The following is a 12,538-nucleotide window of genomic DNA, read 5'->3' on the forward strand; positions in this document are numbered from 1 at the left end:
GGGTCCCTCTCCAGAGGCACCCAGCTCGAGCTCCTCCTATTGCTGTACCACTCAATTAATTTTTTTTTCCTGGGATCGGACATCTGAGACTCTGCTGTGGGAAACCTAGGGCTGAGCCAGAGGAGAGAAAGAGCCCAAGAGTGAGTGTGTGTGTGAGCGAGGAGTCGAAAAGTGGCACCCGTGAGCTCAGTGGAGCTGCACGCTGCAAAGGGACTCTGGTCCTAGCAGTTCACGTCTCGGGTGGTGAGTGTGCAACTCCCTGAATGGTGTGTGAATGCTCGGGCAGCGGTTTCTTCTTTAACACTGGTACACCTGTCCTGGTTTCAGCTGGGATAGAGTTAATTTTCTTCCTAGTAGCTAATATAGTGCAGTGTTTTGGATTTAGTAGGAGAATAATATTGATAGCACACTGATGTTTTAGTTGTTGCTATGTTGTTCACACTAGTCAAGGACTTTTCAGCTTCCCATGCTCTGCCAGGTGCACAAGAAGCTGGGAGGGGGCACAGCCAAGACAGTTGATCCCAACTGCCCAAAGGGCTGTTCCATACCATATGACGTCATGCCCATATAAAGCTGGGGGACAGTGATTGCTGCTCAGGGACTGGCTGGGCATCAGTTGGTGGGTGGTGAGCGGTTGCATCACTTCCCCCCCCCCCCCCGGGTTTTGTTCCTCTCTCTCTCTTGTTGTTTTTCTTTTCAATACAATTTTTTTTCCCCAATTATTAAACTGTTCTTATCTCAGCCCACAAGTTTTCTTACTTTTGCTCTTCCGATTCTCTCCCCCGTCCCACTGGGGGGGGGGTGAGCGAGCAGCTGGGTGGTGCTTAGTTGCCAACTGAAGCTAAACCACAACAACACCTCATATCAGATCATGTATAACAGTATAAAAAGCACAGAAATGGGGAACTGTAGACTTTCAGATTCATAAGCTTGTGTGTGGGCATGACCACCAATTAAAAAAACAGTTGAGTTATTGCACCTAAATAAATTAATGCTTCTTTATAATTGACCTCGTGTTCTCCCCGACTGCAACATAAAACTGTTAATTTACATGATTTTAATGGACAAAATGTGTCTGTAAATGTATTGAAATTAGAGCTACCAAGCTTCTTCATAGCAAAAGTGGGGAGGGAGGGACTGGCATTTTTTCCCATTGCTCATGCCCTTCATAATTAATTTCTAAAGTAATTTTCTCCTTTGCCCAGCAGATACCACCTCTGGCTGCATTTGTGGGAGGAAAGAAGATTTCCCCAATTTATTACTGAAAATAAATACCATTAATTACTGCTTGGAGGGTAAAATCTGACAGCTTTCAATGTAAGAGGCACTCCCTCTGGGGTACCCTATATAGGCATGATGGCAAAGCCCCCTTGGCGAGAGCCCAGGCAGGGTTGCAGGGCACAGCCAGGGCATGGGCAGGACACTGGCCGAGAGCTGCCCAAGGAGATGCTCGGTTTAAAGAAAAAAAATATAAACCTTTTTTATTCTTAACATATTTAGCCTGTGGCTAAAGCTGCGAACACATGGAGGTTATTTAGAAGGGCATAAAACTTGCCTGCGTATCCCTTTGCCTGCAGCATTGCTCTCTGTCCTCAAAGTGCTGCTGAAACTGCAGGACAGGAGCGATTTTGGCACAAAACCTGCGCTGAGAGAGGCTGAACCTACAAGCCAGGCTTGCTTCACACAACCCCAGCACTACACTGGAGCCCGAGGGTGGGAGCATCCTCTGACCTGCTCTGCGGGAATTGAACGGCCGGAGGAAGAGTTGGGCATGAAAATGCAAGAGAGTCTGGCACATTGTGCTAATGCTCAGGGACTGCTCGAGCAGCTGCTGGATGGCTGTAATTTGCCCTCAGCCACTCTGGGTACACCTAGGACCAAAAGTTTCACATAGCTCCAGGATTTGCTGGTATATTTACCTACACAGGTGGCCATGCTCCTAGATGGGATCCACAGGGGCAAGGAATCACTGCCACAACCACACAACATAAATGACGTTCAGGTAAGCACATGGCACAGCAGCAAGCACCAGTGGCAAGGAGGAGAGGTCTGTCAGGGCTCCCCAAAAGATACTCACTGCAACTCCCAGGAGTTATCCCGTCTTTCATGTACAGACCATCAATTTAGTAGTGTACACAAGGCTGCCTCTTACTGCTCAAGCACCAGGCACATTCATTTTTTCACAGCATTTTATTTGCCCTTTTTTGCTGTCTCCAAAGTGACAGAAGTGGGGAAATTACTTATATCTTACACCACTCCAGTAATTATTCACCAAGAGTTTGGGTGAGTAACACCTTCCATTTCTCCAGTCCTGCTCACTGCTGGACACACAAAAAAATCACTTTATGAGCACGTTATTGGGTTTCCTGGCTGTCAAGCTATTCTAAAATGCTGCTGTGTTTGCCACTTTGGGATCATACTCCTGTAATTTAATGGGTTTCACTGAGACATCAACAGGCCTGCAAGGCAGCTATTGATTTCCCACAACAAAGGGCTGCTCTGGAAGTAATTTAACGGGATCACCATTAAGGGACTTTGAGCTGCAGGTGCTGGGGTGCTCACTGGGATCTCACGGAAAATGTCCCCCCAAGTGAGGCAGCTCCTGACCTGGCATCCCCAGGTGAGCGTGAAGATGAGCAGAGCAGCAAGTGCCTTTCCCCCACGAAGTCCCCTCCGTCCCGCAAGGCCAGAGCTGGAAAAGGGCCACCTTCATCCCGTGGTCATCACCCTCGTGGACATGTCATGCCTGCAGCCTGTGTGGCACCGGAGGGCTGCACGCCTGCGGCACGGCATGCAAGGACATCTAGTGCCTGATGCTGAGGCTGCAAGGAGAGACTGGGTTACAGCAAAGTGTGTTTTTCTGGTGGTTTATCTCCTCACAGCAATAAAAAGTCCCCATGGGCCCAGCACCAGCAGTGCTCTGGAGAGCAGGGTCCCGGCAGGAGGGTTGCAGCGAGGCTCTGACATGCATTTCATCTGTCTGCGATGTGTGGGGCTTCATCTCGCCAGCTGGAGCTCCCTGACAGCCCGTGCCCCCTTGCCTGAAACACAGCTCCTCTGAAAAGTCCAGTTTGGGCAGTTTTGGGCCATTTTCCCAGCTGGGCTTCGACAGATCCTGCAGGGCTCATGGGGTAATGCAGGTAACGCAGCACAGCTGATGAGAATGTGAGATTTGTGTCTCCATCTACTTGTAGTGCCCACCCTGTATCTGTTTTGTGGGCTTCTCAAAGTCCAGCACAGATACAGCATCCTAACTGAATGCTGCATCTGGGGATGGGGCTGACCACACAGTTTGCAGCATAAGAAACTAATCTTATTTTCAAAGGATGTACTCCCATCCAAGCTATCCGTAGCTAAGCTGGTGCATTAAAGCTGCTTGGGCAACACAAACAGGGCTTGTCAAGCCTTTGTATGAGCAGAAATACCGTATTTCTGAAGATAATCTAAGCTATCCACAGTTGAGGAAGGTGGACAATCAAGACTTCAAAACTGTCACGGGGCTAAAAGGTCAGAGCATCACAGATTGACACATGGGTGTATCAGCGGTTTAGGCACAAAGCTTGTTTGCATAGTACCCATACTGCTAATGTCCCTGCAGGGCCGTGGGACACGGGATGGCAGCAGGGAGGGCAGTTGCCCAGCCGAGTGCTGCAGCACACTGCAGCCAAGGTCAGACACTCGTTGCACCGAGGCGCTGCCAGCAGACAACCCTGCCCACCGCCCCCTCCTTAGGCAGTGGCCCTCACTCTGTAAAATAGAGATTTTCTTTAAATGAGACTCGGAGAAGATGTTTGGAGATAGGGAAGGTCCCACTGGGCCACGCAGTTCAACAGAGAACCTGAAATAATTACGGACTTGGGATGTCTTAATCTAGCCCATCCTCACAGGTAGGGATGTGTCCCTTCACGCTTTAAAGGATCTTTACTCTGCAAAAATGAACCCGTCTCACAGAGAGCTTAATAAACCGTTCATCTCGGTACTGGTGAGCTTTGCAGTCGGGAGAGGGAGCTGTACTGCTGCAGGACGGACACACAGACACCTCAGGGAGGGTTGAAAGCCTGTTTTCGACCAGACCACGCAGCATAATATGCTCGTGTTTCCTAAATAAAATATTGATTTAAAGAAGTTTTAATTGAATGCATCAACATTTTTCGAGTTGTCTTCTCCTCTCTCCTTGGAAGTTTAAAAAAACCATAGCTATTCACAAAATTGGTGCAAGTTTATTAATAACTTTGGGCCCCCTGAAAAATCACTTTTTTAACTAGCTTGCTACCCCTGCCTCGGTGCTGCCCTGCTTGCACAAAGCCTCTGTGCAACACCCCTGCACCCGCAGGCACCCGCCCCTCCTCCCCCATCCCACCCGCCACCCACCATCTCTTTATGAAAATGAAAGATCCCAGCTCTGACCTTCCCACTGCCAACTGCATCCTGAGTCACACGCACACAGGTTTTATGCTCTTAATTGGGGTTTGAATCACACCTTCAGAAGTCCAAAACTGTTTCCCAGCAAAACCTGTCCCGACAGCTTTACCACCCCGTGCAAGTCCAGATTGGTGCTTTGGGATTGGCAAGACAGCTAATCACCTCCTTGAAAACATGTCTGTACAGTCCATACCCAGATAATTACATAATATGATGTCCAAATTACCACATTGGAGAAGATCTCCCCACGTCATTTCTGTGCAAATGCCCTGAGCATCGCTGGCAAAGCCCGGGCTGTCTGCTCCTGCTGCCAGGCCAACGTGCAGAGCCCTCAGCCCAGCAGAGGACAGCATCTTTTGGGGGCTCCCAGACATGAATTTCTAGAGAAACCCCTCTTTCAGCACAAGTGATAGTTATCTGAAGGGGTTTACCCTTCCCCTGTCTGCTACTTAGTGATTTCAGACAGCAAGACACAGGGTGGCAATTCAACTCCAGGTAACTCTGACTTTGTAACTTCTGGAAGATCATGGGGAAAAGATCAAAAGCAAACTACAAATTTAAGTGGTAAAAGACCTATCGTAATGTCTTTCCAATGATGCCTTCATTCCCAATTTCTAGGTGCACCTGATGGTCTGTATATTTCAGTAGGAGACAATGCAGTATGAGACACTGGCAAAAATATGAAGCTAATTATTTACCACGTGACTTTTCCATGAAAATGGCAGACATAGAGCTGTTAAATGAAACCATGCTATACTTATAACTGCAAAGGATTCCTAGGCCACCCAGATTGTCTGATTCCATTGCAGCAAGCTCTGTCTCAAAAGGAGAGATTTCTTTCTCGAGTTCCTTAGCACCGACTCTCACATGGTAGAAGCCCAGTTCTCATGATGGGCATCCAGGAAGCGCGAGCATCGGGTGGGATGTCAGGTACCGGGACGCAAGGCTCCCACCTGACAAATCTACCAGCAGTTTTCTTCAGGTGTCACTTCAGGTTCTGTGAAGAGTGGCTATATTAAATAGCAGAATAAAGGTTGCGTCCATGACTGCAGAAATACAGAAATCTTAAATTGCAACCAGATAAACTACCTGAATCTCTGGTTTTCTTCCTGGCAGAGAAAACAGCACTTATGGCTTCCATCCATGGGTTATTTTGGATCCTCATTTGGGTTCCATTCTTTTCTGGGCAATTTTGGAGGGATTCCCCCAATGCACCTCACTTGCTGTCTCCAGAATAATCTGGTGCCTTGCAGTAATTTTTCTGAGGGTTTCTCTACCAGGTGCACACTCTGAGTCACAGCAGATTTACTGCTTCACCTTTGCCTCCAGAATTATGGCAAGTGGCTCCAGAAGCCTATTATAGACTTGAAAACCATTCCACCCCCAGCAGACAGATTCTCAGTGCAACGCTCCTGTCCCGCTATGTATTCTTTATGCCTGTGAAGTATTTCTAGCTATTAGTCTCAAACTTGTAAAAAAAAGAATAATCCAGAATTGTTTATTTTATAGCATTACAGGGCACACCTTAATGGCCCATTGCAAATATAAATTACATAAAGACTTTGACTGCAGCAGGGAGATGTGAGTCTCCCAACAACTGCTCCTGAGAGGAGCAAGGCACGGTTTGGTCCTAAAGAGCCAGCAGGCTGGAGGACACTGGGACTGTTGGCTTGGGGACAGGTGGAGCAAGACTGGGAGAGGCCATGAAGCTTGGTGAAAAGCACTCGGGCACCTGTGGGGTCCCCAAGTGGGGCCAGCCGGGCTGGCGTGGCTGCATTGACCCCATATTGCTGCGACTAATCTCGTTGCTAGGAAGTTCAGGGATCAGGGAGATAAATTATTGATAGGCACCGGAGGCATTTGGTTGGAATTACAACTTGCCGCACGTCACAGTCCTGAACCGGCTGGGGGAAAACGTCCCTCCAGGCAGCCATCTGGGATTTTGGAAAATGGGCACATGGGTGTTTCTGGCTTACTAACCCATCCCCTTCCCCAGCCCTAGCTTATGGCACTTACTCATATTCTGTTGTGCTGGCAAGCTCTGTGCTGGCAATCACAACATCCCTGACGGCAAAGCTGCCTCATACACTCCCCACCACAGACACCAATGCTCACCTGCCCTGGCAGGCTGCAGAAAAGCGCTGGATGCCCCATTTTTAAGACAAAATACAGAAGCTTTGGCTAATAGAATAGTCCCATATGTTTCTGAGTCTACCTGCCAAGAGGAGGTTTTCTCGATGACTTTTGGGGATGGAGTTATGACAACATAACGCCATCATGTATTCATCCTCCTCCTGAATGACTTGCTGCCCATGCTCAATCTCTCGTGATGGTTCACATGCCAACATTATAAACAATCCCCACGATACAATGCGCTTGGGTAACAGCCTCGCCCAGTACCAACTGCAAAATATCTAGAAGCATGGGCAGTGCCCTCCAGCTCTGACAGCTGGACTAGATACTGCCAGGAGGCTGTATTTGGGGTGGTTCCTTCAACAAATAAACAATGATTTATTTTAATATTTACTGAAATACAAGCACCAGCTCACACCAGGAAGCTTTTATGTTTGCAGTCACACTAGGAGGTAAGCTGGCCAGGGAGCGGTGCTTGGTGGTCCCACCCTGGGCAAGCAGGCTGCCATAAATACAATACTGCGCTTCCTAAATCAGCACGAGGATGCTCGCCTGTGCCCTGCATTGAAGGGGTTCTTGATGTAACTAAGGTTTATGATAGCCAAAAATGGAGAGAAGAGCTAGAAAGAAAAAGGCACCTGTGGCTCCCACAAAGGCCAGTTTGAAAACACCACCTTTATCTGACAGTGAAGCACAGCAAATTATTTGGCCTTCCCAGACTAAAAATACAGCAGGGACCAGCTTCATCCAAGAGCTGCATGGCCTTGGTGAAGGGCAGTTAAGCATTCCTAGAAAATGTCTGCTTTTAATAAAACGCAACATCATTTCCCAGTTCCCTGTAATAATCTCGCTCCTCCTCCTCCACAACTGTGCTGCATTTCTTACCTAAAGGAGAGCAAGAAATACGCAGCCCACGCCCAGCTAGTTTCTGCCTTGGCACCAGCAGAGCTGTATGTGGAAGCAGCCTCCAAAGAGCCATCAGCGGCTGCAGGGCTGGGCACACCAGCACCCTGCACACCGCCGCAGTTGCCACCTGCAGATCCTCCAGCCCAAATCCAAGGAAGTTTCCTCAAACAGTTCATTTTCTTCAGGCTTGTCCTCTTTTGGCCTTTTAGATCTTTGCTGCCCTTTTAAAGGCTTTCCTTCAGCTCCCCGTTCTGGACAACCCTGTTTGCTGTAACCAGGCACTGTCCATCACTAGGACACGTCAAATCCTTCTCGTAGACAGGGTGGCTGCCTACCTGTGGCCACTGTAAGGATTTTGAAGCCAAACTTGGCCAGCAGTCAGATCTCCTAGGGTGGACTGTTTATTGAGAATGTAATTCCCATTTGTTATTGTAAGAGCTGTCAGAAAAGAAAAAAAACCACGTTCAGGCAGCAGTTTCAAGGCGTGATCAAATGGACCATCCTGCTTGCTGAGCTTTTTCCATGTAATATAAACTTCAAAGTAGTAAATAATTCATGAAATATCATCCTGACAAATCTGAGTATTAGGGAATCAGAGGAATATGGAAATAATATTTCTGTATGGAAAATGCTTAGTATTAGTTCTTTCACCAAGCAGGGGCCGTTGGAACCTTCTAGCCTTGGAAAGAGTGAGAATTTGGGGCTCAGTCATTCAGCCCTTAACAGAATAAGCACTTTTATCCTGCGCATTTCCACTTCCCTTATCAGTGCAGTATTCAAAGACTATTGGGACTGCTCACATGAGGAAAGGGGGAAAGATGGTTCATCCGTAATGATATTCGACCACAGTAAGACTTTATTGTTTCAGCTGCGGGATTGCTTTCAAAGCCCCATCATTTTCCTCACCTAATGCTGGGAAAGCAGCACACGCTCCGCTTGCAAACAGGGATCTGCTCCAGTGGAGCCACATCGCTTCCTCTGCAGTGAGCTGTTTCCCAGCACACAGACAGAGGGATATCCATTACATTGTTTAAAGGAAGGGGGAAAAAAGCCTTTTGTTGGAAGTGGATGTAACAGTGCGAGGAAGGTCACAGGGGACAGGCAGCCTGGGAACGGGCAATTCCACCTCCCTTTGATTTGCTTTCCTTTGTTTCGGGGTGAGAACGTTTCACTTAGCCAGCTCTCGTCCAACTCCCCCTTTATGTCATATCCAGATTACTCAGTGGACGAGGTATTTGGAGTGTTACATCAGACAGATAACATTTGTTTATATAACTTTATCTTTTTCTCAGACACTTGTTTCTCCATCTTCCTGAAAAATATTTATATAAATATTTATATTTTCAGGAGCATGAACTTATTTATATCAACCTCATGATGACAGTCACCTTAAATATAAAATGCTACAAGTGGTTGCTGCAGACCTCCGCAGCATTGCATGGGAACTTTTTTTGCTTCTTACAAACACCAGTTCACCAAAAACAGAATTAGGCAGGGGAAGAAAACAGTTCTGGTGAAACACAAATCTGGAAATGTCTCTCAGCCTAGAGATGGAAGCGCTAGCCAAAAAGGGAAGCAGAAATCCACCCTAAAATTCCAGAGGTTACAGCATTCACCGCAATGTCAGAGCACTGCATCTGAGGGTCTGCTATAAATCCCCGATCGAACACTGGTTTCTGTCTCTGTTTCTAATGAAAAATTTCCAAAAGTCTTACTTCCACCTCTGTTTAAAATGGAGGGAGGATTTTAAAGCTTTCGTTTTCAGGGGAGAAAACCTTCTTACTATTACACATTTGATCAGGTCAATATATCACAGAGGTTGCATGCTGCCTGCTTTAACATGCTGCCTTAAGCCATCTTCGTTATACTCCAGCCAGCGAAAATACTGGCAGTTATTCACGCTCCTGAGAAATCACTTTTGCTTAAACTTTGTGAAAGTGCAATATGGGGGATGAGGTGTGTTTTTGCAAATAGGTTACTTCAGGCAGTGTCAATTATGTGCAATTCATTCACACGAAACGCCGCCCTTCCCTCTCACTGCTCATGTGTCTTATTGCTCATTAATCACCTTAATTTCCTGGGCAGCTGACAGAGATGCCATGACAAGAGCAGCATTTACAGGAAAGCTGCTCCAGCAACCCCTGTGAAAGGGACTCTGGCAAACAGGTGCTGGAAAGAGCTCAGAGGAAAACTTTGATTGCAACATCTGAGCTTGGAATCACTGCTCCCACCTCAGCGCTCAGGACGGGCTCTCGCCTTTCTGGCCATGCCGACACCATCCTTCCCAACCAGCTGCAGGAAAACTGCTGGGGAGTGGATACCCTGTATCTCCAGTTTCCCTTTCCTTGCATTTCCACATGCAGGGTCATACCCTGCTGAACCTCTCCCATCCGCATGGCCCCCAGACCCACGCAGACACCCACACGTGCCCTGGGGAGGGCTGCCAGCTCTGGGCAGGGCTGCCACCCACCACCCTCGTGGGAGCGAGCCCACAGCACATCCCACCCGCAAAGCTGTTCAGAAGCATTGGCTGCGAAATCCCACTAGCCCCGAGCCATGACATGCCAGTATCTGCTGCTGCTGCTTCTTTTCCCAGGCTGTGGTTCGATAAAACAGTAATCCAGCACTGGCATCCCAGCAACCAGACTGAAAGAAAAATAGGAGAATAAAAAGAGAACTCAGCTGCACAGCACAAGGGATTCACATGGCATAAACTTTCCACCAGTTCAAATTTGCTTAGAAATGTCACTGCTAAGTTAACTTTGTGCAACTGGACTTGTTGTTCATCTTTTTTGCAGCTGCCGTTGCAGCTTGGGAAGACAAACGTCTCACCCCCCTCCATGTCACAACGTTCATCACACATACCCCTTTTCTCCTGGCTGGACAAGGCTGTACAGCCCCTGTGTCCCCTTTGGTCCCCGAGCAGGATGCCCTGTGAGGGATGGCTGAATGCGGCACAGCCCGCGGTGCTCCTGGCACTACAGCCACTGGAGCATCCGCACTGAGCATCCCACCACTTTGTAATTTGCTTGGTTTTGCTAGACCTTAATGTTTAAACTGAAAAGTCCATTTATTACCCCAGAAAGACACCAAGGAATCTTTTTCTGACATACAAATTCCCTGGCTTTTTCAGCTGAAAGATCTATCGGTCGGTTTATTAGCTTTGAAAGCTATCTATGCCTCTGAGACCTCTGCTGACTCGGAGTTACGGTAATACTGGATAACTTGGGTATTAATGCCAAGTTGCAAATGAGGTTTGCTCCGCTGGGCCAGCTCTCAAAAGGAATGAATGTTTTAGGCCTGAAACTGTGTCTGTGGTCTCATAAAAAAACACAGCTCTCCTGGTTTTCCATTTCTTTGCCATTAAAGGAATGATTTCATCCTGCCCTTTGCTTGTCCTCTGGTTAAAGTTTGCCTCATGGCAAAAGGTTCAGCGGCCTATAAAAGTGCAACTCAAATTTGGAGACTTACCCAATATAATATCCCAAAATCCACACTTCATCATCAGCAGTAACTTAACACACTCACAACCCCTGTTGAACCACAGCTTCATTCCTGGCTTGCAGTTAGCCACTATTTCACCAAGCAAACCCCCTCTGAGCTGGCCCCGGTCTAACACCGCAGCCAAACCAGCTCTGTTTACCCCCAGAGATAGCCAGGCTGTAATCAAACACCCTGGCTCGGCCAGCTGCTGCAGGGACTGCAGCACTTTGCAGCTGTGTCCTGGTTCATAAAGGTGGTTCCTGCGGTTATTTCACCTGCGCCTTCACTTCCAGTGAGACCAAGATGTGGAAATTCACATACAGGGTAAATATCTTAAATAAATAGTGCTTGTACCTTCCCAGCGGGGTTTCCTGGCTGGCATGCTGCCTGGCTCAGGATTCTCCTCCTTTCCCTCGTTTCCAGCTTGCTGCAGCATAGCCATAAAATCAGGCAGAACTGTCAACAGTGCTTCCAAGAAATGAATGCAACCAGCAGAAATTGGGCTGGAAAACAAAATCCATTTTGCTTCCTTTGCAGAAAGTTCAGAGGAGCTGCCTGCTCTGCCCCTCCTCAGGCAGGCTCCTGTAAATCAGCATATTAGTAGGTCCTGCTTCTCTGAGCCAAGCTTTGTAATATGGGTGCCCACATGGAGCAGAAGGGCACGTTCATTCGGCCAAAGGCAGAAATGCTGTGAGACATGTTCCTTCCCATGCCAGAGCAGAATCTCTCTGTCTCCGAGCTGCACAGCAGAGGATCCAGGTTTTGTCCTGGCCCTCAGGACTTGGTCCCCAGGGACAGCAAAGGAAACTCTTCCTGGACAGTGGATCCGTGCAGCTTTCCAGGCTCTGGCAGAAGGCAGGATCCAGCCGACAGTACCAACAAAATTTACACTCCCTTTTCTTACTCCCCACTTAGCTACTCTCTAGCCAGGAGCTTGCTTTGACCCTCGTGGCTTGCTTCAGAGTCCTGGGAGACAGATGTTTGTCCCTGGAGCCTCCAGGCCTGGTTCCAGCTTGAAACCCCTTCTGTTAGAAGACCCCCCCACCATCCACCCCCCAAGTGCCCCCCACTTACAAGCAGCTTAGCACAACCACAGGAGCTGTCAGTTAGCAGTGATGCGCTGGCTGCTGGCCTGCCCACAAATATCTATATTTCACAAATAAAGTGAGTTAATTGAAGCCACCACAGTCTGCAACAGTCTGACAGCTCCCTAAGGGTCCTTATAAAGCGAAGACTTAGGCAATCATTGGACTTGCAGTATATCGTAATGCTCTGTAGACCTTTTAAACAGAGTGCTCTGGCCAAGACGTGGCTGGATTAGGCCTGTGCTCAAAGACAGAAGTGTGGCCAAAAAAAGTGAATGCTGAACAACCAAAGGGGTTCCCAAGGCTATTTTACTGAAATAATTTAAATCCAGATGATACATAAAATATGGCTCTTTTTAAAAAGAGAGTACCCTTCCCTTCATTTAAGAAATGAAAGCTCACAACAAACATGCTCTGACATCTCGTAAGTCTTTCACCAAAGGAAAAAGTAGAAGCAGTAAGTTTGTACGTTAATTGCATAATAAAAGTACCTGAGTTTAGACTTGTAC

Source organism: Ciconia boyciana, chromosome 9 (genome assembly GCF_034638445.1).
Source record: "Ciconia boyciana chromosome 9, ASM3463844v1, whole genome shotgun sequence".
NCBI classification, from domain to species: domain Eukaryota; kingdom Metazoa; phylum Chordata; class Aves; order Ciconiiformes; family Ciconiidae; genus Ciconia; species Ciconia boyciana.